We start from the raw sequence: 14,552 nt of genomic DNA on the forward strand, positions 1-14,552 counted from the left end.
CTGATCTGTTGGTTGTGGGATCGCTTAGCTGTGTCTTTCACTTGCTGCTTATGCTGTTTAGCACGCAAGTAGTCCTGTGTTACAGCTTCACCAGGTTGACACCTCATTTTTAGGCATCCCTGGTGCTGCTCCTGGCATGTCCTCCTGCACTCTTCATTGAAGCAGGGTTGATTCCCCTGGCTTGATGGTAATTGTAGAGTGGGGGATATGTTGGGCCATGAGGTTACAGATTGTGTTCGAGTACAATTCTGCTGCTACTGATGGCCCACAGCGCCTCATGGATGCCCAGTCTTGAGTTGCTAGATCTGTTCGAAATCTATCCCATTTAGCACAGTGGTAGTGCCACACAACACAATGGAGGGTATCCTTAGTGTGAAGATAAATCTTTGTCTCCATAAGGACTGTGCAGTGCTCAGATGCATCTGCGGCAGGCAGTTTGGTGAGGATGAGGTCAAGTACGTTTTTTCTTCTCATTGGTTCCCTCACCACCTGCTGTAGTCCCAGTCTAGCAGCTCTATCCTTTAGGACTCGGCCAGCTCGGTCTGTGTTGATGCTACCGAGGCACTCTTGACGATGGACATTGAAGTCCCCCACCCAGAGTACATTCTGTGCCCTTGCCACCCTCAGTGCTTCCTCCATGTGGTGTTCAACATGGAGGAGCACTGATTCATCAGCTGAGAGAAGGCGGTACGCGGTAATCAGCAGGAGATTTCCTTGCCTAGGTTTGACCTGATGCCATGAGACTTCATGGGGTCCGGAGTCGATGTTGAGGACGCCCAGGGCAACTCCCTCCCAACTGTATACCACTGTGCCGCCACCTCTGCTGGTGATGGTGTGTCTGGGACATTATCTGTAAGGTATGATTCCATGAGTATGACTATGTCAGGCTGTTGCTTGACTCGTCTGTGAGACAGCTCTCCCAATTTTGGCACAAGTGCTCCCGATGTTAGTAAGGACGACTTTGCAGGGTCCGGGTTTGCCGTTGTCATTTCCGGTGCCTAAGTCAATGCTAGGTGGTCTGTCTGGTTTCATTCCTTTTTATTGACTTTTTAGCGGTTTGATACAACTCAGTGGTTTGCTCAGTCATTTCAGAGGCCATTTAAGCGTCAACCACATCGCTGCATATCTGCAGTCACATGTTGGCCGGACCATGTGAGGACAGCAGATTTCCTTCCCTAAAAGGCATTAGTGAACCAGATAGGATTTTACAACAAATGACAATGGTTTCATGGTCATCATTAGACTTTTTAATTCCAGATTTTTATCGAATTCAAATTCTACCATCTGCTGTGGTGGGATTCCCCAGAACATTACCCTGGGTCCCTGGATTACCAGTCCAGTGACAATACCACTACGGCACTGCCTCCCCGCTGCTCATCGACCATTCCAATCCACATTGAGCAATATTTGTACCGTTTCCTCTCACACAGTAAATTTAAAATCCTTTCATACCCTCAACCCATCCTGTGCCTGCAATTTCTTCCAGCATTGTATCTTGTCCTGCATTCTTACACCCACATTACACCTTCCTCCACTGCACCACTGGTAGCAGAACTTTCAAATGTCTCAACTTTATGCTCTGAAACACCCTCCATAAACCCATCTACCTTTTTTTATGTCCATCCCTGCCTTTTCTCAACCATTTTATTGACCAAACCTTTGATTGAAGAATGAAGTTGCATTGATGTAGCATGTTTCACAGCATTAAGTTGTGCCAAAGCATTTCGGAGCCAATCAAATATTGTTTTTGAAGTGTAGTCACTGTTATCACTCCTCGTGCATCATGCCATGTTCATTCCTTTATTTGTTTTCTCTCTTTTTTCCCTGCCTACCCCCACCATGTAAAGCACTTTGAGATGCTATCTATATTAAAGGCACTATATAAATGCAAATCGTTGTTGTAATCAGTTTCTGATTGTCCGCATTACTTATATTTGAATTGGTTTTGGTCTTTTTCTCCTCTTACACTTGAGATTCTAGGCACAGAAAGTATAGAGCTGGACTAATCTCATACATATCCCATCAGACCCTACAGTGAAAAGCAATCAGTTTCTTTGATGAACCAAAGATTCAGGAGAGAGCCATGTATGTTACTGAGATTCTGCCCTGTGCCCTCAAATAGGTTGCAGAAATAATTGGATGCAGGGACATATATAAAAGGAACGTTTTGCTAAATGGAACAGAGATACAGCATGCTGATCTGGAAAGAGATAAATCAATGGTTTAGTTTTACAAAAACAAATAATATTCCGGGTTGCATTAACAGGGTTAGAATGCAAAGCAAAAGACGTTTTATTACTACATAAGGGCTAGGCAAACCCGATCTGGAGAACTGTCCATAGTTCTGGTCACCAATGATAGAGTACAGAGATAAACAATAAATAAATTGTTTATCAGAAGTTTAAGCTATGATGAAAAGGAAGTGGAGCTCATTTTCTTTGGACAAGAGAAGATTTCAAGGAGCTTTCATTTGTGTTTTTTAGTAATACGGACAAATTCACAAAGTTGATCGAGGTAAATCGTTTGCTGTGGCTATGGTTTCAACCAACATGGGACAAAAGTCACAAATTAGATGTAAAAGGCAAATCAGAAAGGACGTTTTCATCTAAGCGATAATAGAGTTATCCAGAGAAGATCATTGAAGTGAACAGCAATTCATTTCTTCCTCTTGAGAGAGAAGTGATTGAAGGGTATTATTAAAAAAGTGGTTATGTCAGGTTTCTCCTTCAAAACACAAGTAGGCCTAATGGGCTTTTAATGTTCCTATAAACTCTGAGGTGATCAAGTTTAGGTGCAATTGATTGCAACTGTCACAAACTTCTAAATATGATGTTATAGATTTTAAGGACAACTGTTTTAAAGGCACATTTCTGTTTTCAAACCTTTAAATTAAGTTTTTAAAAAGCCTTTTTCAAAATGGAGGAATGGACAGATGACATGGCACCTTCCGGTGCTTAGTCAAACCTTGTCAGACTCATATCTCTAGAGTTGGCTACGAAGAGTCATTAAAGATGCAAAGACATCTCCAGGAATATCCATTGAATTCTATAAAATGTGAAAAACCCTTTTTCTTCTGAGGGGACAGGTGACAGGAAGGGACTTCAAAGGACCTCAATATAATTAACTTCTTTTCCTGGTGGAACGATGCTTCATCAAAATTAACATAGCAGCCATTTTACCTTTTGGAACTGTATAAAGTGCGTTTGAGAACAGCCATTTTGTGTGTAGAGCCTGAGAAAGAGCTCCAGGAGACAACTTCAGAGGGGGTTCTCGCCAAGGGAGGACAAAGGGGAAAGTATTAAGAATCAATTGCTATCCTGCAGAGAGTCCGGGCAATCTACAAGTACTGTAGGCATAGAACTAGTGAGGAATAGGAAACCTTCTCTGTCTACCAAAGATCTTGAAGGCCTAAAATTCTGAAAATCTGTTCCGAAATTCGAAGAGGGAGATGTAGAATTCTTCTTTACTGCTTTCAATAGAGTAGCAGATCAGCTACATTAGCCCTAGGAAGTATGGACACTGATGATCCAGGGTTATCTAACAGGAAAAGTCTAAGAGATCATTTCCACAATGGTACTGAAGTGACTGCTGATGACAAACAGACTAAGGATGCAATCCTGAGTGCCTATGAACTCATGCCAGTGGCATATCATTAGCAATTCCAAAGTTCCCATAAAAAGCCCACACAAATATGTCCGGAATTTGAGCATGTCAAACAGATTGTAATCCACCGATGGGTGCTTGCTTTAGAGATATAGCGTACTTATGATGGAATAAGAGGATTGGTGTTATTGGAGAAGTCCAAAAATTGTCTTCCTTACAATATTAAAATGCACCTTGAGGAACAAGAAATTACCTCAGCAAGGGCATCTGCTGTGAAGCCAAGAATTATGAATTAACTCATAGACCTCTGAATCACATGAGGCATGGATCAAATAGTTTGTATCAGCTGGAAAAGGATAAGAGGGAGACAGAGGGGTAGCAAATAGGTCCTAAGGGAAAAGAGAATGAGGAAAAATGGGAAAACCCTCCACAACTCTGAAAAGAAGAAATGTAGAAGGTAGAGCTACAGGATCATGCCCTGCTGTTTTAATTGTGGCAAACCAGGCTACATTAAGGAACACTGCATGCAAAGAAAGCCACAGGCAGTATTCCAACGCAGCCCATATCAGAAGTCACTAAAATCGTAACCCTTTGTGCCAATGCAAAGGAAGGCCCAGAAACCTATCAGGATTTCGTGTGTAAAGGGAAAATGGCCCCTGGTGGTTCCAAAGAACCAGGAAAGGAGATTAGCATTCTCTGGGATACAGGTTATTTACAGGCACCGATAGTGGGGAGAATTGAGGATCTCCCACGCAGAAGCAGGACAAATTCCAAAGTGGTAGTCAAAGGACTAACTGGAAAAGGTTTAATTCACTTAGAGAACTCATTACTGGGCTGGTGATGGTGGGTGCAATCTCAAGCTTACCCATAAAAGGGGTCAACCTTCTGCTAGGGAATGACCTCACAGGGTGGGAGGTGTTACCTCACGAAACTCAAAAACAGTCCAGAGACGCTGAGCAAACTGAATAATTTAAGAAGCAGGAATCTATAAAGTTGCAGAAAACTGACAAGGCTTCAGAATTCCTGCAGGGGATGATACAACCCACAAAGGTTGAATTTTTTTTTTTGAAAAATATACTTTATTCATAAAATATCTGGAAGAACATTCCAAACCAGTTCAAAATCACCATCACAAAATTACAATCAGATTCAACTTTTACACATGTATCACAAGGTGCATCAATACAATCAATGTTGAAATGGCTAAACCAGAGCCCACAGAATTAAGCAGGCACAAACAAAACCCACAAGCATGTCAAGAGACAGCGAGGGAGATGCCCCACCTAGTCAAAGAGCCTGAGGGAAGTCACTTGGGTATTAAAAGGGCTGAAGCCCAGCCAAATTAGTTAAAAGAGGCAGAAAAGGGATCTGCTAAATTCTCAAATCAAAATGCCCCAAGGAAAGGATTGAGATCTCAGAGTGATCCTAAAGGGTTAATAGCTAACCATGAATTAACTAACTCTGCCTGTGATGAAACAGCACAAGGAGTCACACCCATCAGGGTGAAGTCACAGAATGCAACTGAGAAACTAAGAGAAATTGAACTCAGTTCAAACTATGACTTATAAAATAATTTATAAAATAATAAAATATCAAAATGTTGGAGCAAAAAGCCAAAACTCAAAACGCAGAAGCTGTTGACTTAGCTCAAAAAGAATTAAATAAGATCTGATCTGAGTGGAATGAGGAAAAACTGAGAGATTTTAAACTGTTCAAAGAACAAATCAGACAAGTGTACCAAACGATTCTTGTTAGAACATAAAAAGCATCTTAATGACATTCTTGCATCAGCAAAAAGGGATTCTGACCAAAGCAGGGACAGGTTGTTGGCACAGAATAAGGTCAATGCTAACTTGCTCACTCAAAGGGAGAATTTAAAAGATTTAAGTCTGGGGAGTGAACAGGAGATGTGTCCAGGTGAAGAAGCAGCAATTAATTTAGCTTTAGATATGTCTGGCACACTCTTTGAAAGCCTCAACAATGAAAAAGCTACAGATACCAAGTGCAGAAAAGCTCTAAAGTGAAAGTCAATGTAAACTGTTGTAAAAACTGGGAAAAGAAGAAGGAAGACATCTACCAGATAAAACATAATTGGAAAATATTAGAAGAGGAAGCAGACAATAGGAAAGTGCATTGCATCAGCCATTGGTATGTGAAAAAATGTGTCTTTCTTTATCTTTTGGTTCTTCAATATAATTCTGTAAAAAATGAATACATATATATTTCCATTTTTTCTGGTAAGGGGGAAGCTGTCACAAACATGTAATTATGATATTACAGATTTTAAGAACAACTGTTTTAAAAGCACATTTCTGTTTTCAAACCTTTACATTGAGTTTAAAAAAAAAATTTTTCAAAAGGGAAGAATGGACAGACAAATACCACCTTCTGGTGTTTATTCAAATCTCTTCAGACTCTTATGTCTAGAGCTTGCTACGAAGAGTCTTAAAAATGCAAAGACACCTCCAGGGATGTCCATTGAATTTAAAGGATGTGTGTTGTATGTTGGTTTTGACTGGCTAAAGAAGGTTGCATGGACACAGACATGTTTGAACAATAACTGGTTTACAAAGGGTCATTTGGTAGTACAGAACTTGAGTATTGCTGAAAAAAAGAAATATGTCAAAGCTGTTCATCTTGCACTCATCAGGACACTTTGCATATACTGTCTGTGAAGAGAGTGCTGATTGGTTGGCAAGTGGGCTCTAAGACCACTGAAGTCCCTTCCTGTCTCCTGTTCCCTCAGGAATAAAAGGGGTTTTCACACTCAGTGGGAATCAGGAGGAAAACTCTCCACTGGCTGGGGTCATACCTAGCACAAAGGAAAATGGCTGTGGTTGTTGGAGACGAAACATATCTTAGTCCTGGGACATCGCTGCAGGAGTTGCTCAGGGTAGTGCCTAAGTCAAACCATCTACAGCTGCTTCATCAATAAGCATCTCTCCATCATAAGGTCAGAAGTGGGGAATGTTCACTGAACTCACCAAAGCTCCTTAGGCTAGCACCTTCCAAACCCATGACCACTACCATCTAAAAGGACAAGGGCAGCAGATACATGGGAACACCACCAACTGGAAGTTTCCCTCCAAGCCACTCACCATCCTGACTTGGAAATATATCACCGTTTCATCAATGTCGCTGGGTCAAAATCCTGGAACTCCCTCCCAAACAGCACTGTGGGTGTACCTACACCAAAGGCACTGCAGCAGTTCAAAGCGGCAGCTCAGCACCACCTTCTCAACAGCAATTAGAGGTGGGCAATCAAAGCGAGATCCAGTGTGCTCAAAGCTATATCCAGCGTGCTCAAAGCTATATCCAGCGTGCTCAAAGCTATATCCAGCGTGCTCAAAGCTGTATCCAGCGTGCTAAAAGCGAGATCCAGCGTGCTCAAAGCTATATCCAGCGTGCTCAATGCTGTATCCAGCATGCTCAAGGCTATATCCAGCATGCTCAAGGCTATATCCAGTGTGCTCAAAGCTATATCCAGCATGCTCAAAGCTATATCCAGCGTGCTCAAAGCTATATCCAGCGTGCTCAAAGCTATATCCAGCATGCTCAAAGCTGTATCCAGCGTGCTCAAAGCTGTATCCAGCGTGCTCAAAGCTATATCCAGCATGCTCAAAGCGAGATCCAGTGTGCTCAAAGCGAGATCCAGCATGCTCAAAGCGAGCTCAAAGCTATATCCAGTGTGCTCAAAGCAAGATCCAGCGTGCTCAAAGCTATATCCAGCGTGCTCAAAGCGAGATCCAGCGTGCTCAAAGCTATATCCAACGTGCTCAAAGCTATATCCAGCGTGTTCAAAGCGAGATCCAGCATGCTCAAAGCGAGGTCCAGCGTGCTCAAAGCTATATCCAGCGTGCTCAAAGCTATATCCAGCATGCTCAAAGTGAGATCCAGCGTGCTCAAAGCTGTATCCAGCGTGCTCAAAGCTGTATCCAGCGTGCTCAAAGCTATATCCAGCGTGCTCAAAGCTATATCCAGCGTGCTCAAAGCGAGATCCAGCGTGCTCAAAGCGAGATCTAGCGTACTCAAAGCGAGCTCAAAGCTATATCCAGCATGCTGAAAGCGAGATCCAGCGTGCTCAAAGCTATATCCAGCGTGCTCAAAGCGAGATCCAGTGTGCTCAAAGCTATATCCAGCATGCTGAAAGCGAGATCCAGCGTGCTTAAAGCTGTATCCAGCGTGCTCAAAGCTATATCCAGCGTGCTCAAAGCTATATCCAGCGTGCTCAAAGCTATATCCAGCGTGCTCAAAGCTAGATCCAGTGTGCTCAAAGCTATATCTAGCGTGCTCAAAGCTGTATCCAGCATGCTTAAAGCTATATCCAGCGTGCTCAAAGCTGTATCCAGCGTGCTCAAAGCGAGATCCAGCGTGCTCAAAGCTATATCTAGCGTGCTCAAAGCTATATCCAGCGTGCTCAAAGCTATATTCAGCGTGCTCAAAGCTAAATCCAGCGTGCTCAAAGCGAGATCCAGTGTGCTCAAAGCTATATCCAGCGTGCTCAAAGCTATATCCAGCGTGCTCAAAGCGAGATCCAGCGTGCTCAAAGCTATATCCAGCATGCTCAAAGCTGTATCCAGCGTGCTCAAAGTTATATCCAGCATGCTCAAAGCTGTATCCAGCGTGCTCAAAGCTATATCCAGCGTGCTCAAAGCTGTATCCAGCGTGCTCAAAGCTAAATCCAATGTGCTCAAAGCTATATTCAGCGTGCTCAAAGCTATATCCAGCATGCTCAAAGCTGTATCCAGCGTGCTCAAAGTTATATCCAGCATGCTCAAAGCTGTATCCAGCGTGCTCAAAGCTATATCCAGCGTGCTCAAAGCTATATCCAGCGTGCTCAAAGCTGTATCCAGCGTGCTCAAAGCTAAATCCAATGTGCTCAAAGCTATATTCAGCGTGCTCAAAGCTATATCCAGCATGCTCAAAGCTATATCCAGCGTGCTCAAAGCGAGATCCAGCGTGCTCAAAGCTATATCCAGCGTGCTCAAAGCTGTATCCAGCGTGCTCAAAGCTATATTCAGCGTGCTCAAAGCTATATCCAGCATGCTCAAAGCTACATCCAGCGTGCTCAAAGCTAAATCCAGCATGCTCAAAGCTATATCCAGCGTGCTCAAAGTTATATCAGCGTGCTCAAAGCTATATCAGCGTGCTCAAAGCTATATCCAGCGTGCTCAAAACTATCAAATATGCACAGCAATCTGCATTGAAAAATACAAGGAAATTGATTACTTAAATAATATCTGAATTTATTTAGTTTTCATTTTGTCCAAAAGAATAATTCTGCCTTACAGTACATGCTTGAGAGCACCACCTGATTCCCAGCAGTTTTTAATTCACTTTAATCTCAGAATCTATATTTTCCACCCCCCACCATCCCCTCACCCCAATTCTCAGGGTATTAACTCTCCCCAATATCAGGGTCTAAACTCTCCCACCTCCTCCACCCCTCCCCCCAACCATGCCTCTATTTTTTTTATTCATTCAAGGGATGTGGGCTTCGCTGGCTAGGCTAACATTTATTGTCCATCCCTAATTGCTCTTGAGAAGGTAATGGTGAGCTGCCTTCTTGAACCGCTACAGTCCATGGCACACCCACAGTGCTGTTTGGGAGGGAGTCCCAGGATTTTGACCCAGCAACAGTGAAGGAACAACAATATATTCCCAAGTCATGATGGTGAGTGGCTTGGAGGCGAACTTCCAGGTGGTAATGTTCCCATGTATCTGTTGCTCTTGTCCTTTTAGTTGGTAGTGGTCATGGGTTTGGAAGGTGCTGTCTAAGGAGCCTTGGTGAATTCCTGCAGTGAATTTTGTAGATGGTATACACTGCTGCTACTGTGCGTCGGTGATGAATGGAGTGATTGTTTGTGGATGTGGTGCCAATCAAGCGGGCTGCTTTGTCCTGGATGGTGTTGTTGGAGCTGCACTCATCCAGGCAAGGGGAGAGTATTCCTTCACACTCCTGCCTTGTGCCTTGTAGATGATGGACAGGCTTTGGGGAATCAGGAGGTGAGTTACCCGCCACAGGATTCCTTGCCTCTGACCTGCTCTTGTAGCCGCAGTATTTATATGGCTAATCCAGTTCAGTTTCTCGACAATGGTAACCCCCAGGATGTTGATAATGGCGGGGGGGGGTGTTCAGCAATAGTAATGCACTGAATGTTAAAGGGATATGGTCATTGCCTGGCACTCGTGTGGCAGGAATGTTACTTGCCCAAGCCTGGATGTTATCCAGGTCTTGCTGTATTCGGACATAGATGGCTTCAGTATCTGAGGAATGGTGAATGTTGCTGAACATTGTGCAATCATCAGCAAACATCCCCATTTCTGATCTTATGGTGGAAGGAAAGTCATTGATGAAGCAGCTGAAAATGGTTGGGCCAAGGACACTACCCTGAGTAACTCCTGTAGTGATGTCCTGGAACTAAGATGACTGACCTCCAACAACCACAACTATCTTCCTTTGTGCTAGGTATGACTCCAACCAGCGGAGAGTTTTCACCTGAGTCCCATTGACTCCAGTTTTGTTAGGGCCCCTTGGTGCCACACTCAGTTAAATGTGGCCTTGATGTCAAGGGCAGTCACTTTCACCTTACCTCTGGAGTTCAGCTCTTTTGTCCATGTTTGAACTAAGGTTGTAATGAGGTCAAGAGCTGAGTGGTCCTGCTAGAACCCAAACTGAGCATCAGTGAGCAGGTTGTTCCAATGCAAATGCTGCTTCATAGCACTGTTGATGACCCCTTCCATTACTTTACTGATGATCTAAAGTAGACTGATGGGGCCATAATTGACCAGGTTGGATTTGTCCTGCTTTTTGTGTACAGGACATGCCTGGGCAATTTTCCACATTGCTGAGTAGATTACAGCTGTACTGGAACAGCTTGGCTAGGGGTGTGGCAAGTTCTGGAGCACAAGTCTTCAGTACTATTGCTGGGATATTGTCAGGGCCTAAAGCCTTTGCAGTATCCAGTGCCTTTACCCGCTTCTTCATATCATTTGGAGTGAATCGAATTGGCTGAAGACTGGCATCTGTGATGCTGGGGACCTCTGGGGGAGGCCAAGATGGATCATCCACTCGGCATTTCTGGCTGAAGATCGTAGCAAGTGCTTCAGTCTTATCTTTCGCACTGTTGTGCTGGGCTCCCCCCACTATTGAGAGTGCAGATATTTGTGCAGCCTCCTCCTCCAGTGAGTTGCTTAATTATCCACCACCATTCACAGCTGGATGTGGCAAGACTGCAGAGCATAGATCTGATCCATTGGTTGTGGAATTGCTTAGCTCTGTTTATCACTAGCTGCTTATGCTGTTTGGCATGCAAGTAGTCCTGTGTTGTTGCTTCACCAGGTTAACACCTCATTTTTAGGTATGACTGGTGCTGCTCCTGGCATGCCCTCCTGTGCTCTTCATTGATCCCGTGTTGATCCCCTGGCTTGATGGTAATGGTAGAGCGGGGGATATACTGGGCCATGAGGTTACAGATTGTGGTTGAGTACAATTCTGCTGCTGCTGATGGCCCACGCCACCTCATGGTTTCCCAGTCTCGAGTTGCCAGACCTGTTCGATATCTATCCCATTTAGCATGATGGTAGTGCCACACAACATGATGGATGGTATGCTCAATGTGAAGAGGGGAAGGGGAAGGAGGGGGAGGGTGTAAGAGGGGGAAGGGGGAAAGAGGGGAGGGGGAAATATCAGGGTCTAAACTCTCCCCTCTCTCTCTTCCTCCAGTATCAATTCTCTCCCCCCAGCCTCCAAATTCTCCCTCCTTGCTCCAGCTTCCAAACTCTCCCCTTTATCCCAGCCATGTCCAAACTCTCCCCCCACCCCTCCCCTCCCACCAGTCTCTGGGCCTTGGCCCTCGCTGATCTTCCGGGCTTTGGGACTCGCCGACCTCTCTCAACAACAGCCCCCATGACCTCTCTCTCGACAAAACCCCCACCCCCCGAATTTCCCAATACTTTCCTCATTGCCACGGTCCTTGTTTCTCCTATGCCGACTTCAAATCTGCACCAGGGCTGGCCAGAAAACATCACTTCCGGTTTCCAGCTGGCCCTGTGAACAGAGATCTCCAGTTGGCCGTGGGGTGGAGGGAGGAAAATAGGAGTGGAAAAGAAGGGAGGGGGAGCGGGAAAGAGGGGAGAGGGAAAGAGGACAGGTGGAGGGAGGAAGGGGAAGGGGATGGGGAAGCAGGAGCAGGGGAAAAGAGGAGGAGGGGAAAAGAGTGGGAGGAAAGAGGGGCCTGGATGGGAGGAAGAAAGGGGGGAAGAGGTGAGGAGAGGGGAAAGAGGGGAGGGGAGGGGAAAGGGGGAAGGGGAGGCGGAGGGGAAAGAGGGGAGGGGGAAAGGGGGGACGGGAGAAGAGGAGGGAGAAAGAAGGGAGGGGAGAGAGGGGAGGAGAATAAGAGGGGCGTTGGGAGGGAGGGGAAGAGAGAGGATGGAGACAGAGAGGTTGGGTGGGAGTGTGATGCTACACACTGCATACATAATCAGTTGGGTCTTAGAAACATTTTGGCTGTATATATAGTCACATTTTGACTGCAGGGCGGCAATTGCTGACAATGATGTCAGTTGATAACTATCATTTGTATTCACCAGTGTGATTCTAAGTGAAACTAATAGCTAAATAGTCAGTTCTGAGTGAAAATGAAATAGAATGATAGCCAGATGATTGCTTCTGAATGCAGTGATCTCAAATGATGACAAAACGATCGCGTTTGAGAACAATTGATGTCAAACGATGGCAAAGTGATTGTAATTGAGTGCAGTTGATGTCAAATGAATGATTTTGAAAGCAAATGATGTCAAATGATATGAAATTTTTTTGGTAAGGGTAGAACTCAGAACTGTTTCAAAACAAGGGGTCACCCATTTAGGACGGAGATGAGGGAATATTTTTTTCTTTCAGAGGGTTGTGAGACTTTGGAATTCTTTTCCTCAGAAGGTGGTTGAGGCAGAGCCCTTGAATATCTTTAAGGGAGAGGTAGATAGGTTCTTGATAAGCAAGGGGGTGAAAGGTTATCGGAAGTAGGTAAGAATATGAGATTAAAATCAGATCAGCCATAATCTTATTGAATGGCGGAGCAGGCTTGAGAGACCAAATGACCTACTGCTGCTCCTAATTTGTATTTTCCTATGTACGTATGTGCTCCATGTGCAGTCTCACCAAGGCTCTATAGAATTACAGCAAGACATCTTTACTCCTGTACTCAAATCTATCCTGCAATAAAGGCCATCTTACCATTAACCTTCCTAATTGCCTGCTGCACCGGCATGTTAGCTTTCAGTGACTCAAGAACAAGGGCACCCAGTCCCAATCTCTCACCAATTAAGAAATACTCTGTATTTCTATTTTCACTACCAAAGTATTTTTACTACCAAAATTTTTCCACATTATATCCCATCTGCTATGTTCTTGCCCACTCAACCTGTCTAAATCCACTTGATGAAGCCTCTTTGCATTCTCCTCACAACTCACATTCCCACTTAGTTTTGTGTCATCAACAAACTTGGAAATATTACATTTAGTCCCCACATCCGAATCATTGATATAGATTGTGAATAGCTGGGGACCAAGCACTGATCCTTGCAGTACCCCACTAGTAACAGCCTGCCAACCTGAGAATCATCCATTTATTCCTACTCTCAGTTTTCTGTCCACAACCAATTCTCAATCTGTGCCAGTATATTTCCCCCAATTTCATGTACTCTAATTTTGTGTACTGACCTTTTGCGTAGGACCTTAACGAAAACCTTCAGAAAATCCAAATACACTACATCCACCTGTTCCCTCTTACCTATTCTACTAGTTACATCCTCAAAAAACTCTAACAGGTTTGTCAAACATGATTTCCCTTTCATAAATCCATGTTGGCTCTGCCTAATTCTACCATTATTTTCTAAATGTCCAGTTATCACATCCTTCACAATTGATTCCAGTATTTCCCTCCTACTGATGTTAGGCTAACAGGTCTTTAGTTCCCTGTTTTCTCTCTCTTTCCTTTCTTAAATAGTGGGGTTATGTTTGCTACCTTCCAACCTGCAGGAACCATTCCAGGATCTATAGAATTTTGGAAGTTGACCACTAATGTATCCATGATCTCTACAGCAACCTCTTTTAACACACTGGGATGTAGATTATCAGGTCCAGAGGATTTATCAGCTTTCAGTCCAATTAATTTCCCAGTATTAGTTTTTACTAATACTAATTTCATTCAGTTTCTCATTCTCACTAGTCCCTTGGTTCTCTAGTATCCCTGGGAGGTTTTTTGTATCTTCCTCCGTGAAGACAGGCGCAAAGTATTTGTTCAGTTTCTCAGCCATTTCCTTATTCCCCATTGTAAATTCTCCTCTCTCTGCATGTAATGGGCTCACATTTGTCTATACTAATCTTTTCCTTTTTACATACCTGTAGAAGCTTTTACAGTCCATTTTTCTGTTTCTTGCTAGATTACTTTCATATTCTGTTTTCCCTTTCTTTATCTGTATATGAGCTCACAATTCAGTGCAGTACTAAGGGAATGTTGCACTCTCAGAGGTGCCATCATTTATTCACCAGCAAACATCACTAAAATATGTTATCTGGTCAGTATAGCATTGCTGTCCATCGGATATTCCTGTGCACAAATTGGCTGCTGTATCTCTTACATTACAACAGTGAGTAGACTTCAAAATTGGTTGTAAAGTGCTTTGGGACACCCTGAGGTTGAAAGGCGTTATATAAATGCAAGTGTCTCTTTTTTTTCAGCAGGGATGAAGAACAATCAGTGGGTTGCTATGATGTGCTTTCTAGTAACAGCCTAGAGTGGGATAGTTGAAGTCCTGGGAGCAGGTGGCTCAGTCTCCCTATTCACTATGATTGGTGCAGTCCTGGGCAACCAGGGGATAGTTTAAAAAAAATACAGTGGTTTGATATCATAGGGGAAGAAAATGCAAAATAAATCACCATCACCGAC

General features: G+C 43.9%; 1 protein-coding gene across 3 annotated transcripts in view; it reads left to right on the top strand.

The window, feature by feature from the left end:
• The window catches only part of LOC144691614 (glutamate receptor ionotropic, kainate 1), a 378,270-nt gene that overhangs the window by 334,707 nt on the left and 29,011 nt on the right, over positions 1-14,552 (top strand). The window lies entirely within an intron of this gene.

The sequence above is a fragment of the Cetorhinus maximus genome, chromosome 16, assembly GCF_964194155.1.
Source record: "Cetorhinus maximus chromosome 16, sCetMax3.hap1.1, whole genome shotgun sequence".
Classification (NCBI taxonomy): domain Eukaryota; kingdom Metazoa; phylum Chordata; class Chondrichthyes; order Lamniformes; family Cetorhinidae; genus Cetorhinus; species Cetorhinus maximus.